Source organism: Aptenodytes forsteri, unplaced genomic scaffold (genome assembly GCF_000699145.1).
Source record: "Aptenodytes forsteri isolate BGI_AS27 unplaced genomic scaffold, ASM69914v1 Scaffold83, whole genome shotgun sequence".
Lineage (NCBI taxonomy): Eukaryota > Metazoa > Chordata > Aves > Sphenisciformes > Spheniscidae > Aptenodytes > Aptenodytes forsteri.
The window spans coordinates 5,297,998-5,316,966 of NW_008795371.1; the positions used below are offsets into that span (position 1 = coordinate 5,297,998).

At 39.5% G+C, this 18,969-nt stretch overlaps 1 protein-coding gene across 1 annotated transcript in view; it reads right to left on the reverse strand.

Moving 5' to 3' along the window:
• SMAD3 (SMAD family member 3) overlaps nucleotides 1–18,969 on the reverse strand; it is a 79,772-nt gene that overhangs the window by 60,498 nt on the left and 305 nt on the right. The window lies entirely within an intron of this gene.

Here is an 18,969-nt window from a genome sequence, read left to right on the forward strand (position 1 = left end):
CCAAAATGCTTTTAGAGTCCAAAGTAGCAGCAACCCCACTGTTAAACAGATCTGCTATGAAAAGTAAAAAATAAAATTAAAGAAATATTACTGCAGGCAAAGCAGCTCCCTCAGAAACACATGCATCTGATAACACCTCAGGCAATACCATAGCCATGCACGAGCAGCTGCAGATTTTAGGAAGGGAATCATATGGTTAGACTTAGACACGTGATTAGTCCCACTGACTTACATGAGACTCAGTCTGGCAAGACTCTTCAGAACATGTCTGACTTCAAGCGCGTGTGAATTTGGTGGGACCGCTATTACTCATCCTAAGCGTTCACAGGGCAAAAGGGTTTCCTACAGCTCTGCATGGACACAGGCCTGGCCATGGGAAGCTCACCGTAGGACTGAGATCATGGAAATCTTAATTTAAAGAAAGCAGTTCTTAAAGGAGGGGAAGGTGATAAAAACAACCCCAACAAACAGTGTGCACAAACCCCATCAAAATTTCAGTGTTCACGCTTAGAGATAAATCTTCCCCACTCACACCCCTCCCCCATATCAAAAATAAAGACAAAAATAAACCACGAAGGGAAGGAAGGAAGGAAAAACCTCACCAAATTTTATGTTTGTTTTAGGCCTACTGCAGCAACTGCTTTACTTAGCTTTTATCTGCTTTTGTGGTGTTTCCTAGCCCTCGACTGTAAAAGCAAAGTACTCTATACACACACAGCAAAGGGTTTATACAGCAGGCAGAGTCCTTTGTTACTAATGGAAATTAGAGACAGGTGTTGACTGCAGAATGGACAGTAATTGCTATGCACAGGGAACCTGGGAAGCAGAAATACCAGAGTCCCTGAGACCTTATTACAAAGATAACTGTAAGCTTCTTCCCCCAGGCAGTTACTAACCAGTCTGTGAGAAAATAAGTTCTGGTGATGACTATAGTTCACACACATATTGTAATAAACACTTCCAGATTTCATGTCTCGCAGCATACTATTACTGTTATTCATTATTTGCTAAGAGATGACAGAAAGCAAAGTATAATAAACAAAAGAATAGAAAACTCCACAGCTCCCCCCCCCCCAGGAACCTTAGACTGGTTTTGCATAGCATCCCTCCAGGGTGCAAGTCAAGGCTGTTTTTCCCCTCTGCCTTTCCAACAGAATAAATGAACAAGTGGAACAGCTTGTGATATTTGCATGACTGGGGAGAGATCATCTGAACAGTTTGAACAGCCAAAGTCTAAATAGTTTGCAAGTAGTAAAAAACAGTTAGTGACAAAGTCCTCCGAAGACCCTCACCTTGCTGATTATTGCACTGAAAGTTACTACAAGTATCACAAAATGAATCAGTAATGACAACCAAACCCTGTAATTTCCACAGGAGGCTCTTTCTACTTATTTTCAGCTTAGAGATAATCCCCCTTTTATTAGGTGCTGATCCATCACTTTAAGTATTGCTAGTGCACTGCAGAGAAAGAGACCAAATGCCAGAGAATGAGAGGTTTTAGCTGAAATAATCTCATGAAGGGCTTCAACTAACGCAAAAAGACGAGGAAAGTAATGCTACATTGATTAGAGATGCATATGAACATCACCACCTGATGGTAACAGTATGTTTAAATTATACAAGATTCTTTTGATGTAAATTAAAGGAAAAAGATTTTAAGAAGCATATTTTCATTCAGTACGCTCCAGGCACAATTCCTGTCAGTGACAGTTACACATCCATGTTCTGAAATACTCTCATCTCTGACAAAATGCACTATGGTGATCTAGCTAATTTTCAATGAAGAAAAGAGTCCCATAAAGTTATAATACTTCACATCTGCATTATCCAACATATCTGGGTAGCAGATTATTGCACATGGGAAGATTAGGCAATTGCTAGGTAATGTTGCCTCTTGTACAATTCGCTTATCTGTGTGCTAACAAATGCTCGAATTGCAGAGAGCCAGACTTGGTTAAGAAGATGGAGGAATATTTCAAAGGCTGCTCATTTACTTGTTGCACAAGGATCACACGGCTACTCACCTTCCACACGAGGAACACCAAATCCCTGCAGAGTCCAGCAACGCCCAGACAGTTTTGCACCCACATTTTGCTTTGTTGTAACACCCTGCTCCAGCATGCAAAATGCTTTCAACCCTCATGAAAAGTGCTAGACTAAGGATATCTCAAGAGCTCAAGTCCTTCATTAGAGGACATGACCACTAACAGGCTACTTACCTTACACAATGAGACATCATTTAGTCTTTTCTTTGAAGGGGACATCAAAAGGCATAAGGGAGTCTGCATCTTCAGTGCTAGTCACTTCAGAGGCACCTTGTAAGGACAGTTACCAAATGGCCAACTGTAATGGCTTTGCATGTGGTTAGATGTCTGTTCACCAAGGAATCACGACATACCTATTTGCTAGTAAAGCCACAAACTTGTCTTGAACAGCCCCTGGTAGCAACAGTGACAAGAAACTACCAGTCACTGGTGTAGGATGTGAGAAAACAAAACACTTCATCATAGTTACATTCTTCAAAGTCAAGCGGTTTGCTCAGCGAGTAATATTCCTGCAGTGGTTTGCAGGTAACAAGAACTATGCTTGTAGAAGTGGAAACCATAAATAATATTATGTTACTGATGTATCATTATCATAGTATGTAGAGATATGACAGCATAAAAGTACATGGAAATAAGATAATTCGGAGTTGTCATTTCTGTTAAAATGAACTTGGCTTCCAAACAACATTAATGAGACACAGAATCATAGAGCATCTCAAGCTGGAAGGGACCCATAAGGATCATTGAGTTCAACTCCCAGAAGTGCAGCCCAAGATGCCTACTCTGTCCAAATCCACTCTGCCATTTATTGGCATATCGAAGTATTTGGGGTTAAAGTACAAGACAAAAAATTATTGACAAATAAAAGCGGGGGTTATTGCTATCACAACTTCCACTAACATAATGCCGCTTGCTACGACAAGCTGGCTTGGATGCATCTGCCAGCCAACTGCATGCATTCACAGTGACTTTCAACTTCTTCAGCCTGTGGAAAACTTTTTTTAAATTTCCCAAAAGAAGAGACCACATGAGCAGTTTCATTCAGGTAGACTGCTGCACAACACACACAAACATAGTTTCCTTAGTCACCTCTTCTTCAGTCCCTGAAAACTACTGCAGTAGATATAAACATATACAAATTTTAAACACTTCACTTGCTTACTCCTCCTCCAGTCTTTTGTGCCAGGAGGTAACACCAGAAAACAAAACCGGAGAAAGGTTATCCTATGAGCAAACCTGTACACTGCATTCCCAAAGGATTGCCAACTTCAGATTAAGAAGCAGACCTCGGTCCCCATGATAGCTACAAAACAAACTACGCATAGCAGTTTTTGTGAACCAAAAGACGTGTTTGTCTCCTGTTTATTCTAAAGACACATTTATTCTAAAGAGGCTAAGTACCTTGCAGTAACAACCTCACCTGCTGTAATAAAATAAGAATTAAAAAAAATCCTGCAAGCTAGCATGGATTCAACTCAGCGTGAGGTGCAATTTTTAACTGACAGGAGTAAGTTACTGAATCACTGTTAGAAAAGTTATGGCCTGTGTTTTGAAATATCCTTGTCTTCTAAAAATAATTCTTCAGTGATTTAACTTATAGCAATACATTACATATGCAGTTACACTGCACCAACTTTCAGCCAGCTTTTAACAACACTTAACCCTCAAATGAACCTAGAAAAATATTCTTCATAGCTCCAAGTAGCACAGCGACTGCAAACCAAAATTAAGGATGGAATACGGTATGATTTGTAAAATCAAGATGTGATTCTAAAGCAAAAGTGCGACAAAGTCTTTTATGCTTCCCCAGTTATTCTCTCATAGTGATGTAAATTCAGAGCTGCTCTGCATGTGCAAAAATGACAGCCCTGAAGTCACACATGAAAAAATATGTGACTTACTGAACTACTAACAAAAATCAAATCCCACTCAGGCTTCAAAAACAAGAACACCTATGCCTGGATTGTTTTAGGCATTGTCACACTAAGTAATGCCTTTTGCTTTCATAACAAAGAACATTTTTGTTCATTTCCTTGCCCTCCAAGTAACCATCTTTCCCTGTTGTTTAAGGTTCTCAGACACAGCACAAGGAAGGAAAATAATATTTAAACACAAAAACCCACCCCAATCCCTAAACAAAGAAAAACACACACACACACAGAGGAGAATGCAAGTCACAAAAGCACAAATTCGCAAAGAGACTATGGTCAGCTGCATCTCACCAAACAGTTTTAGCAGGGCCACACAGCATCAGGCCCCTTCACTAGGAGGGATGGAGGAATTTCACATCCATATGCACTAACTACTCCATCCCTGTGGAATTCCCTCTCCCTGCTTTTATGCCCTTGAAGCAACTCAAATCTCTCATCAGCATTAGAGCTGACTGGAAAACCATTATCCCATTATTTCATTTGTATAGGCACATGTACATACTAAACAAGGGCTATTCATATTTCGTTCAAATATTAATAGAGCATTAACATTGTTTTTAACGAAGTTACAATACTTTCTTTTTTTTTCTCCATAGAATGGTTAATTAAAATACTAATTTTCACTTGAAGCTAATTCTACTGGACACAAGTTTTTATTTATTTATATACACATATTTAAAAAATAATATATATACACACATATAAAAAAAAATAAAATGCACAAAGAATTGTCCTAAAACTTCTAATGGCCTCTCTCCAGTCCTAAATTTCCTACTTTTCCTCTCTTCTATTGAAGTGCACAAAGATTTTCAAAATGCATGTAATCAATGGCTTCAAGTGCAAGCAGATCTTTCATCAACTATCAGATAAATTGGAAACATATAAACTTTGAATGTAAGCACTCAAAAGCCAAATTAATAACAGACTATTAGTGCTCATTAGCTCTACCTCCCACCTTCCCTCTTTCTTTTTCTTATGGAATAGCTGGCCTGCCAGTACAGCAGAAACTCTGAAATGCCATCCTAAAAATAGAAAGCAAGAAAAGAGAGAGAAAAAAAAAAAAAAGATGGGGGGAGAACAGGAACTGAGAGAATAAGCAGAGTGAGAAGCTCTGTAATATAAAACTGTCTCCAGCTTCAAAGTCATCAGCCAATCATAATCCAATAAATGCCTTTTTTTTTTTCTCTAAAATCAGAACACTCAAATGTCTATTTTTATTCCTGTTTAGAAGCAGCTATCTCAACAGGGCTTTCAAACCAGTAGAGCCTGGCATGCAAAGCAGTGACTTACAAAACTCAATTTCAAGCCATAATTTCCAAGGCCTTCACTTGCTTGTATGGGTTCATTTGTGTCTGGCACACCAAAATTTTACAGCACAGACACTGTTAGCAAAAAATGGAGAACTAAAGGGAGGAAAATGAGGGGATGTTTACATGAAACTATTCTTTTAACCCAGAACACTATTTAAGGGTTCTCCCTTCATGCCCGTATACCATTCCACGTATCTAAACAGCTATATAGTTCTTCCGATATCCTAAGATATATATTCTCCAAGTGCAATCATCAGGAACTGCAATACTTACAAATAGATTTAATTAAAGCTTGTTCTTCTGGCCCTCAAACATATCAATAAGAACTGCTAGGTACGCTTAAGGTACTGAAAAATCAAGACAAGAGGGAGCTGTACCCATCTTAACTCTGGAAAACATGCACGCATAACAAAATACCATCTCTCAAGTATCCAAGGAGGTGTATCCTCAGCACTTTCATATTTTCTTTGTGTGCAGGCTGCCCAGAGAAGTTGTGAATGCCCCATCATTGGAAGTGTTCAAAGTCAGGTTGGACGGAGCTTTGAGTAACCTGGTCTAGTAAAAGATGTCCCTGGCCATGGCAGGGGGCTGGACTAGATGATCTCTGAAGGTCCCTTCCAATCCAAACCATTCTGTGATTCCACAGTTCTAAAATGCTAGAGACCTCTTCCTGTATTTAACTGAAAATCAGTTTTATGAATATAATTATCAATGCTACATTATGAATATGTTATGAATTATCAGTATAACACAGAAAGAACAGCTTTCAAACTGACCTGTTTTCCATCCTGAGCATGGGAAGATGCACTCTCAAGAGTAATGTCACTTCTATCTTGTATATCGAACACTGTAGCAGGCCTTAGGATGTCTGCACCCTAAATGTTTCTTTGCCTTTGCCCCCCCATGAACCTCAGGTAAGTGAACCAAGTTTTCAGGACTTCACTCTCCCCATCAGCAAGAGGTAAAAATCCTTTTGCTATAAAGGACTTTAACATCTATGGTATAAAATGAGAAGTCACAAACACACACACTTCAACAGGTTGTGGAATGACCATAATGAAAAGGTCTTTAAAAGGACTTAATGAATATTGCATAGTAAAGATTTTTTTATTTTTAAATGGGAGTAGCTGACAGCATCTGAGCTCAATTGTTGTCTTTTGTAGAAAATAACCATTTAAAACACACAAGGACTAATCCAGAGGTTGTTTTGCTCTTAGGAAATCTAAGTAACCATGATGTCAAGCTTTACTTCTCGATCCTTAATTTTAGTGAAGAGATACATTAAACACACTGTTTCCCACACCAAGAATTCAAATTCAACTTGCTTCAATACCTTCGAAAAGAGCATTTATTTCAGACTTGTAAATGATTTGAAAGAGAAAGCTTAATTAATAATGTTGTTTCTAGCCAGATGGCCAGCTATTAGTTTTCAAGCACCTCTTTCAGAACTATTCACCAGAAGTCTTCAGATGCAAAGGCGTTATAAAGCCAATAGATGTGACTGCCCAGCACTCTCAGTGGCTGCCAAAACGTTCAGTAAAAGACACAGCTATAGGTATAGAAATGTTTAGTTTTTCCAACTCATGTTGCTGTGGGTCATGGTCGTAAAAGTCCACCAACAACAGCACAATCACTTGACAGACACACATTTATTTCATTTAACATTTTGTATTTGGATGGCGTTAAATTCACATATGGTTATATAATATTACTTAAATGAAAACATGAAGCTACATGTATAGTGTTTCCCCTGGACTTGTGCTAACAGACTTCAAACTTAAGCTCAGTAGCAGACCACTGTGGTATGATGTGTATCAACCAGTCAAAATATTCCCTGTGTACAGGAGGCACCAGCACAGAGATGAATAGATAAATATTATGCAAACTCAGTTAAGGTTTACCACTAAACATCTACGGAATTCTAATATTCTCACTGACATAGCATCTACATATTTTCAAAGAGTTTCCAGCAAAAATTAAAACTGCTTTCTTAGTACAAATGAGATGCTGAACAGCAACAGAAAGCTTTTTAAAGTAGCAAGGTATTGGGTTTCGCAACAGAGTCTACCTCTTGAGATTTTAAGAGCTTTTCACAACTGTTATTAAATTCTCTGACATCCTTGTGAGGCAAGTACTGTATTTGCTAGGTAGTTAAGAGTAAGGTACAAGCAGGTTAAACTTTTTGCTCAATGTTACACAGTGGTATGGAACAAAACCTGATGTTTTTGGTCTTCCCTAACCACAATGTACATTCATTATGCAGTAATCCACAACTGAAAACCTATCTTAATTCAGTTATGACTGGGAAAAACAAATATGCAATTGCAACTCTATACATGAACTTTCAGCCTGTAGTTCTACCAAACAAGCAAAACCAGATTTGGGAAAAAGCTTCAATGATCAGCTGTCTACCTACACACAAGTTATTTATGGCATCTAATTCAGAGCAAAGCTCAAAACAGTTTGCTGACTGCCAGCAGACTTTTAGTGGAAACAGAAATCAGCTATGAAGTAGTATTAGCTTTGATAATCAGACAGTGATTATCTACTTTTTAAAACAATTACATTTAGTTATTTTGTAAAGCTTGTTTCTAACGCAGTGGTTTCAAATCAGCTGGTTTTTACTTTCCACCATTCTAACAGTCATCTTCTGCAAAAACTCCACTGGCCATAAAAAAAAAAAGGCCACAAAATTTTGAAGAGAAAACAATAACATTAAACAGGTCAAAAAGATAGTTTTGACTATGTTCAGTAAGTCAGGTAAATTTAGGCCCAAGAAGCAGATACGGAGAAAGATTAGGCAAATCATATGCAAGTTTCATCATTCCAGGCTCGTGAAACTCTTACAAGGTAATTAATCCAGGGTCTCCTTCAAGTTTCGCTTGAAGGTTCCAGGCCAACATCAGTAACTATTCTAGACCTTTCCTCCAACAGGCTGCTGACCATGGGAGAAGAAAGAAAGGATAGATGTAACTAGCAGACCTCGTGCTCTTCTGAGTTCAAGGCCTATAATTGTGGGTGGGCTTTATCTAGGCCATGGAAGAGGAAACCCTTATTCTTTCCTGTATTTGTATAGCTGTGTAGCAGGGGAGGTGGGAATGGGGCTCAGGGAGAAGCACATTACAAGGGCTTCACCATTGGTATGCAAGCTAGTTAAAAATGGTTTTAAAAAAAAAGAAAAAAAAAACCCCTACAGTGAGAACAGCCAAATGCCGCCTTCTGCACAGGCACAGGATTCAGGAGCCACTGCCAATGCCAAACCCACTGCCAGTGGTATCTCAGCTACAAAATGCGGAGGGTCTCTGCCAAGCCACACTAGCGCCCATCAGAAAACCCTCAATGAAACATGAGCGAGAACTCCTCTGAAAATGAAGTGCTTTGCAGAGAAGTATCATTTTCAACAAACTTCCAGCTAAATCCTGCCTGGCTTCCTGCCAGATTTCCAGCCCAGGGCTGACAAGTCCAGTCTTCATGGGACTGCTATGTGCTGCAGCCACGCAGGTTGCCCAGCGCCGAGCCCTCAGGTCTCACAGGCTCTGCTGGACAGGCTTCAAGTCCTGCAAAGAACCCACAGAAGCCCCAAAAGCCCTGAATTTAAAAGAGAAAACTGGATAATATTCAACCTACAAACATCTCTATCCTCTGTTTTCAGTTCACTGCTTTCTTGTACTGGCCTGACTCTCCTTTCACTTGCGTGTAAATCAGAAGTAAATTTACTGAAATCCATGTAATTACACAAACACAAAAAGAGTAGGAAAAGACTCAGACAAGGTAGGTTTCTCTATCCTACATGGCTGTGGTACAGACAGACTTTAGGCTATTGAAAATGAGTAGGTCAGGAAATCTGTGGGATTGTGTGCCCCAGCAATTGCTCCAAGTATTGAACCATCATTCCTTTCTCTACAGTGGAGAATCTCCACGTGAGCAGGCATTACTCAGTGTGAGCAATGATTGCTGATACCGACCTTGCTTACATCAAGAGTGCACTTCTGAAGTAGCAGATGTCAGAGGATAGGAGCAGCACTGGGGAAAGCCCCTTATTAGCCTTTCTTTTAGGCAAAGAGTGCTTTTTAAACACTGATATAATTTTTCAGATACTATTACATGTGTGCTACAAATTGGCTATGCATCTGACTCAAGGGGAACAACAATTTGTTCAACAAATAATAAGAAGAAAGGGACCTTTCTGCACAGTTCCACATGTATGGAAACCACAGACTTTGTATCTCTATGAAAAAAACCACACCACTGGTCTCTCCGAGTATAACAAAATTAAAGGTTCTTGTAGTTGGGTCTTCCCACACAGCAACACTTAAAATCCAGTTATGGAGGGAAAGAAAATTTGGGGGAAAAAGCGTTCTCTGGCTGTTAAGTAGATAAAGCAACAACAGTTGCACATTCAACACAAAAATAGAGGCACGCTCATGTTCCACAGATGTCTCCTACTAAGCTCAGTATTTTTGTGAACTTTAACTGTTCTACATCTGTGAAGAGTAAATGAATTTCTCTTTTCATGTTCAAGCAACTAGAACAGGAAGGACAAAGTTTTTCCTCTTTTATTGTGAAAAAGGAGAGTCAGTATCAGCATCCATCATGCAACCATCGCTGGCTGCAACTTCACCACAAAGGAAGAAATTTCTGTTTTGACTTCCTTTTTTAAAAAGGTTGTGTTATGGTTAATGAACGTCACCAATTCAAAGATAATCTCCAACTTTTCCTATGACACAATTTGTAAGCAAAAGTTGAATGAAAACCATCATTCTTTCTCTACAGTGGAGAATCTCCACGTGAGCAGGCATTACTCAGTGTGAGCAATGATTGCCGATACCGACCTTGCTTACATCAAGAGTGCACTTCTGAAGTAGCAGATGTCAGAGGATAGGAGCAGCACTGGGGAAAGCCCCTTATTAGCCTTTCTTTTAGGCAAAGAGTGCTTTTTAAACACTGATATAATTTTTCAGATACTATTACATGTGTGCTACAAATTGGCTATGCATCTGACTCAAGGGGAACAACAATTTGTTCAACAAATAATAAGAAGAAAGGGACCTTTCTGCACAGTTCCACATGTATGGAAACCACAGACTTTGTATCTCTATGAAAAAAACCACACCACTGGTCTCTCCGAGTATAACAAAATTAAAGGTTCTTGTAGTTGGGTCTTCCCACACAGCAACACTTAAAATCCAGTTATGGAGGGAAAGAAAATTTGGGGGAAAAAGCGTTCTCTGGCTGTTAAGTAGATAAAGCAACAACAGTTGCACATTCAACACAAAAATAGAGGCACGCTCATGTTCCACAGATGTCTCCTACTAAGCTCAGTATTTTTGTGAACTTTAACTGTTCTACATCTGTGAAGAGTAAATGAATTTCTCTTTTCATGTTCAAGCAACTAGAACAGGAAGGACAAAGTTTTTCCTCTTTTATTGTGAAAAAGGAGAGTCAGTATCAGCATCCATCATGCAACCATCGCTGGCTGCAACTTCACCACAAAGGAAGAAATTTCTGTTTTGACTTCCTTTTTTAAAAAGATTGTGTTATGGTTAATGAACGTCACCAATTCAAAGATAATCTCCAACTTTTCCTATGACACAATTTGTAAGCAAAAGTTGAATGAAATTTTCAGATTAGATAACTACAAATTATGAAGTGAGCTAAGGATAGTCCACCTAATACCTCGACCCTGAGACTCTCCTTCCTGAGGACCCCGAAGCCTGAAGGAAGCAAGGGTCCCAGGCAGATAGACCGACTCTCCTGACACCTTGTCCCCTGCAATCTTCTCTCCAAGCTTCACAGACCTCACGTTTTGTAAACTGATGCATATTCCTCCAGAGATCGAAAAGCAGATGCTCCCATTCATGGGGTCAGGCACACTGCAAATCTGTGGTGAGTGTGCAGGTACCCTAGGACAAGGTAAGCACGCACAGACCCAGTCACACGACTACCTGAAACGTGCAACTTCTTTGCCCTCATAACCTCAGTGCTAACAGCAAGTGAGCTGTAAAGGTATTTCTAGGGACAAATAAAAGTTATCAAGATCACCTATTCACCTTTCCTAGACTTACACAGGTTACACTTCTAACAGGTAGGTTTTACTGGATTTTTAAGCATGTTCTTTCATGGGGCTCACCAATGAGATTTATAATTTCATCACGTCTTCCACATCAACAGCAGCTCCTAATACTTTAAAAATGCAATCAAATTGACTCCTCGTGGAATAGCACGATTCTGAACGCAAGCAGGCTGAAGAATCAAACTCACAAGGAACAAATACCATTTTCTCCCCATGTTTCCCGGTGCCCTTTCCCCAGTGCTGCTCCTATCCTCTGACATCTGCTACTTCAGAAGTGCACTCTTGATGTAAGCAAGGTCGGTATCAGCAATCATTGCTCACACTGAGTAATGCCTGCTCACGTGGAGATTCTCCACTGTAGAGAAAGGAATGATGGTTCAATACTTGGAGCAATTGCTGGGGCACACAATCCCACAGATTTCCTGACCTACTCATTTTCAATAGCCTAAAGTCTGTCTGTACCACAGCCATGTAGGATAGAGAAACCTACCTTGTTGCTAAATGAGCAAATTTGGATACCCGAAATGGTGTAGCTGCAGCAGCTTAGGTTTAACAGGCTTCTTAGTTGACAATGAAGATTTCCTATTCTGGAGCTCACACAATTCCTGGGTGAGCCTCTAAAAAGCAAGGCGTTATTATTTCTTACCTGGCTGGGGTCTTCAGAAGATAAGGGTTACCTTTTTTTTTTTGTAGGGCTCCTACTACTATGCACAAGTAGTTTATTCCTGCTCACATTTGTGACCTATGCTTCTGAAGGATCAAGCCTTTAATACAGAAAGAGCGAGCTCTGGCTTTTTATTCTGTTTCTACAGAGCCACAGTACCAGTAGCAATCAAACTTCCCTGCTTGCTTAAGGGCAAGTCCCACCATTCTGACGGTGATGGTGAAGAGATGCGTGAGCAAATGAGGATCAGGTCTAAAAGGCTTCAAAACATCTTTAAAAGCAGTATTAACTGAAACAATTGACACATTATTGTCTCTTCAGTTACACAGAAAGTTGTGCTACCAGTGACAAGTACAAGTGCCCAATTATTAACAACTTCCTTGTCTTTATGTTGGGACTCAAGTCGCATGTAACAAAATGTAATTAGCAAACATTTGCTAAGCTTGGTGGAGTCAGCCTACTAGAACTAGAGTGTCTGGACAAGAACCTCTGCCCTGTCTTTATTCCCCTCGCTCCTGTCTGCTCTCTTCACTGCCAATCAACACAATCAGCTTTGGACTGGAAAAAGCTTTTTACACAGCCCATCAAGGCAGACAAGGACAAAAGTTAATTAGGACTATTCATAAGCCTTACTGGAAGAGAGTGCTGCTTCCCATCCCTGAAAATTTAATTGCACTCAATAGAGGAAAGCTAGAAAAAATAATAATAATAAAAAAAATAAAAAACAGAAAAAGATAATTCAGGAATAAAACCTGATTTCAATTTAATTCAAGCACTGTTTGGTCCTATTTATTTCATAAAGTAGTTCATGCAGGATAATGGCATTATTGTGCATCTAAGCATTAGAAGCTCCTAATAAATTAACAAGTGAAAATTAATGGCTGCTCAGTCCATTAAATCTTGTTAATTTTATTTTTGTTGCAATAATATAGCGATCACAAGTTTACATTATTAAACCAATATTTATTAGAAGAGCTCATTTTAATTGGATCCCTGATGTGATAATCCCGTACAGTGTGTATTTCTTGATTTCATCAATTTTTTGCATTTATTTCTCATTATATTTAAATGACTGCAATGTTCAGGGTCTTTTCCTAATACTATAAAAGTTAAGCAACCATTTTAAGCATTTTATTTCACAAAGATTCAACACTTAGTATACAATATAATGAGAATCTTATGAGTCCTTTCAGAGGCTATTTTAAATATTTAGTCTCTTGAGAAAGGGGGGAAGAAAAAAAAGGTAGAGATATGAATATTTGAAAACATCTCAACAAATAGTAAAATACATTTTTTCCCCTTAGCCTATCAGTGATCTATATAAACATTGCTGTGTTGTCTTTCAAGTCAAGAGGAGTTTTACCACCAGTTTTAATGCAAAATGTTAGCTGGCCTGCACATCTCAAGAAAAAAAAAAAATATTGACAAAAGGTTTTGAATTGTATTGGCTGCTGACAGAGAGATTACAAATTTAAGACATCTTACTAAGGGCTGGGTCTGACATGCAACTACTTTGAGGAAGGGGCTGCAACACCGGACAATGCTTTGTCCCCTGACCTCCCTCCTTTCCTCAGTTCCTTCGTCTCTGCCAACATAACTGAATGCGTAGCTGCTCCCTAACTGGCTGTATCAACATTACTGCTTTAGCTTTACAGTAGCATTTTTTTTTTTTTAAATGGCATAGTGTGGACTAGAAGTCAACTACACACACTATTATCCAAGCTAATAGAAGAGGCAGTAACTCTGATGCAAGGGTGGGGAGAAGAAGTTGGAGGGGCTGCAGGGAGCAGAAACCTCTGTGCCCAGAGGGCGGTTTGACCTCTGGGGACATGACAAGGAGGAAGAAAAGAAAGGTACTGATGGACAAACGGGACTGCAGGCAGAAAGCACACCTGACTAAAGGCCTGTGTCCGCTTGTGTGCCGTATTTTCACCTTTAGACCTGATCTGCAAAGTCACACTAATGCCACAAAAGCTAGTTACAAACAGATTCGTAAAGCAGTGTCTTCCCTGCAGCTATCTGTGCCACAGCTAAACTAGCTCGTGTGGGTACTGCTAGCAGCACAGTTGTAGTAGCACAAAGGTTAGGACAGGGCTGTAAAAACCTGCCCATAAAGCCAGGGCAGTACATAGGTTAGTGCACACAGTTTTGTAGCAGTGAAATTACCGGCAACAAAAAGCTAACAAGTATAATGGCAGCTAGACTGTGTTTGCACACAGGGACTGTACTGTAATGATCTCCAGTGCACCACCGTTAAGACAATCTAATCTTAAGTGCAGACACTCTTAAACAACTCTATGCAATGTTAAAGCTCCTTACATACAGGGACAGGCCAAATTGAAAACAAGGTAGTTTAAAATTGGCATTAAAAAAAATACAAATTTGCACGTGGACACACAAAACTATGACTGGCCCTTTGCTTAGTACTGAAACCAGATGGGCACCAGACTCAAAAGAAGAACATACTTCACGGTCTTGCAGACAGCCTCTGCCACTTACTATATCTACAGTTTTCATATTTTCCTGGTATCAAGGCAATCCTAAGAACATGGTCAATTCTTGTAAATATTGTGCGGTCAACTACCAACACAACAGAAGGTATGCTCACACCCAAGATGTTCCTAAAATCACTCATGTATTATCCCTGGTTTTCCCCACCAAAATGTAAATCATTTAAGGAACACCTTGTTCAGCTGCTTTTAAAAGCATGTCATGTTTCCATTTCAGTTGGTACATTCTATCCTTATCAGATGAGTTCCACAAGAAATAACACCCACCTCTCTTCAAAACTATTTTCTAAATTAAAAAAAACCACCACTTAAAAGAAGGTGTTCCTTACATGCAAGAATCCTGGCTCCCCTAAAACCACTGGTGATATACAAAAAATAAATACAGTAACACGTTCAAAAGAAAAATATGCATATGAAAATATATCACAAAATGTCATGAGATTTACGTCTTAATACATGTAGTACCACTAAAGCTTTTGAAACAAAGAGTTTACTATCTCATCCCATATCAGCAAGACTATATATACTGCACGGCTTTTAGAAATTACTAAGTGCTCCTCACATGTTCCTGGCTTCTGCAATTTGGACCCCTATATAGGTTAAGAGTTAAACACTCATCACAGCTCAGCCTAACGCAGTTTATTTCTAGGGCAAAATGCTGACAATTTGCCAGGTGCACTGCATGGCCTCTCTTCAGATCACTAATAGTATTATAGAAATAGAAACTCATTGCTCTTCTCCCAAGGATGAAGTCCATAGGGTTCTGCAAGTACGTAGTAATGTCAGCTGTAGACTTTGCCGCCATCAGATTCCATGCTTACCGTACTCTTTGGTCTCGGAAGCAAATAGAGCCATCAAAAATTCAAAAAATCTGATAGCAGCTGGAATAGACCTAAGCTTGCTCACAGAGCAAATTAGAGAGGCCGCAAACTCAAACACCTGGCTGTTGCTGGGGTATGTGCTAATGGCACACTATCCTCAAACTTGTCTGAAAAGTGATAAAAATGTCCATCCTGAAAGCCGAGCTTTCAAGATTAACGCAACTTCTACAGAGGACATATTTTAATGGGCAAAAGAATGTGTGTTTTCAACTTTATCACCCAATACAGAATGAAAAAACGTCTTACTGCTATGCAGACCCAGCTTGCTACAATTCACTAGGTCAGCTCCTGACACCAAAGCCCATCAGCCTAGTGCATAGAGGTTTAAAGGCAGCTCCCTTCTGGAGAAGGATGGGCTTTGGCAGCAGTGCGCCAGAGAACGGAGGGAGGAAAGTCCTCTAAACCAGCCATTCTGTCGAGCACCAGTAACTGCAGCACAAGAAACAATCAAATGGTCTGAGACTGGTAGGTTTTTCAGGTGGAAATTACTTCCTGCTCCAGCAGAAAAAACAAGAAAGAAAAATCCTGCCAGCAGAGTATTACACTGAAATCCTTGAAAGTCTCTCCAGCCTTTTGCTGTCTGCCACAGGTCCTTCCAACAGAAAAACCTGGGACCTGAGGTGTCCGTCACATCATCTTACAAATGGAGCACTTGGAAAAGTAATACATGCTGAACAAATACACAAGCAAATAAACTATTCATTGTCTAATAATCCCACAGGAGATAGAATGTAGTATGTATATTTCCAGTTCCAAGTAGATAAAAATGACAGCAGGAATAAATTTGGTATTCTAACTCCTTAGCCCTACAACAAAAATTAATTTTTTTCTTGTTCTTTCTTAAACCAATCCCACCTGATCACTACAGGAATTTGCTGTGTAGCCCTTATTCCCGTGAGCAATGTTTCTGCAAAGCTCAAGCACTTTTACATCTGAAACTTGCTTCGTCTCATGGATACAATAGCTAATTTTGGACTTACCCTACTCCTGCTGGGCCAAAGTCATCACTGGCATAGCTCCACTGTAATTCAGTCTACTGATGCATTACGGACAATGCACAACATGATCTAATCCTTAATGATGTCTTTTTCCCCCTTTTTCCCCCCAACATACTTATTTGACTCCATAGTAAAAGGACATATGTAGAATTATTTAAAAAAAAAAAACAAAAAAACAAACTAAAACCACACTAAAATTGTCTTGTAAATGCTAATTTCAAGTGACATGATAATCTGATTCACAGATACATTAGGACAAACAGCGCAGTCCAGAGGAGAAGACACAGCTCTTAAAGTCACAAGGCCTGGTTATAGTTCCAACTTTGCCACTGACTTCTAGACAAGCTGTTTTACATTTCCACACCATTCCCCAATCTCTGATATATAGATACTAACCTCTCAGTATGCTGCTGCAGAGGGTCCAGCACAGACTAACCTAACCACACTCATTTGGATCTCTGTAATATACATACTAAACAATAATAAGAGTACATATGAAATGTTGTGTTTAAAAACTAGTGCCAAGGCATAAGGAGCTACCATCAAAATATGCTGACACTTCCCCCATACCAACGTTTAAGATCTGCAGGATCCAGGCTCTGTGTCATAAGTGAACATGAAATGTTTTAATTTCTGTACAGATTTCCTTTAACAGAGCAAGGTCTAGGAGAAACAGACATTCACTTCTGCACAGTAGGAACAGGCAGGACAATCTCTGGAGGTGATAATATTTATGACTTGTGTTGTTACTTATTTTCAAGCTTTAAAATTATTTTTCTGAATTAAAGCATCATACTCCACCCTTCTCTCTGCTTCCTTGAATCATAAAATATCAAAACCTTCCTCCCTTATCTAAACCACCTTGTTACTAGTAAAAGAAGTACCAGGAGGCTTCACACTCTGCTCCCTAACAGGTCAGCATCAGCTAGACACAATACCCAGGTCACATCAGCAAGGCTGCTCAAGTCATTGTCTTCTTTTGAAATGCTAAGTATTTCAGGGAAGTGGTTTAAATAGGTTATTATCTATATGGAAAGCACATCGCTTACCAAGAATTAAAAAAATATAGGTTTTAAGGCATTTGTATTGGGTGGTAGCTCTACAGGTTTTGATTTCTGCTTCAGCTAGGCGAAGCCAGGGTAACTCTAACAAAGGCTGAGAGGTCTGTTTGCATTACTGGCCAAAATCTTAGCCACAGTCATTCACCACCAAAAAGATAAGGACACTTTATGTTTCCTTTAAAAAACACTATAGTTGTTGGAAGAAAATTTTAGGAGTTCCAAATATCCACATTTCTAAGCTACTTGCTTCACTTTCTCATGCAACAGATGCTGCTTTGTATTAGCTACTGCATATTAAATCATTCTGACAACCAAGAAAGCATACATTTGTTTGCGAGAGAGAGAAGCATGAATACACACACAGAGAGATATCTTCTCACGCAGAAGCATACAATTATGCAGCATTCAAATATTTGGGATGAACTTTGGCCTTTGTTTAAAAAAAAAAGTACCCTCAAACAACAATCAGTAACAGAATCAGCAGTCGTCTGGCTGAGCTTACAGAAATCAACAAATCTTCAGCAATAAAACACAACTTGTGGCCAGCTATTTGAAAGTTACTTGGAAAATTTTTCTTAGATGGGGTACTTATACACATGTCCTTTATGATTTATAATGATCTTATGGATTGATCTCAGAATGGAGGCTAAAAATAAATTCTATGTTAATTCAAAAAATTGGAAAAAAACCCAGTTATATTCACCCTCACGTGCTTTTTTTTTGCACTCCAAACAATCCCCTTCAGCTATGTCATTTGCATTCCCGATTTAAAAAGTAATTTGAAAACATATGCACAGCAGGGTTCTAAATCACCTCTTCGGAGTAATATCTGTCTAGCTAATATGGAAGAAACCAAGCAACCCAAACAAAACCATTTTCCTGATACATTAATCAAAAGAAAATCTTAATGTAACAGTACTAGAGAACACGCTGAAACTTTTGACAATGAGAGTATCCACAATAAGTATAACTAATCCAGAGCGCTTCCAACTTTTTTTTTTTTTTTAAATCTCGGCTGGAGACATATTTTCTCCCCTACATTCCCCTCTTACTTTCTGCCTCTCTCGTTACTAGACAGTAATCCAATTCTGTAGCCAGTTTTTTTTTTTTTTTTAAACTATATATAGAGCCGGGATAGAGCATGCAGGAGAGGACTAACACCGCACCGAAACGCAGCGGGGCTGGAAAGCAAAACAAGCCCTCTACCACCTACATTCCCCTCTTACTTTCTGCCTCTCTCGTTACTAGACAGTAATCCAATTCTGTAGCCAGTTTTTTTTTTTTTTTAAACTATATATAGAGCCGGGATAGAGCATGCAGGAGAGGACTAACACCGCACCGAAACGCAGCGGGGCTGGAAAGCAAAACAAGCCCTCTACCAGGCTATGCCAGAGCATGCCGAGTCCCTCGGGAAAAAGCTGCTACCGAAGGGCCTCCGAGCACCACCGTGCCCGCCTCGGGGGGACCCGCGGCGGCGCCCGCCCCCCCGGCGCCTC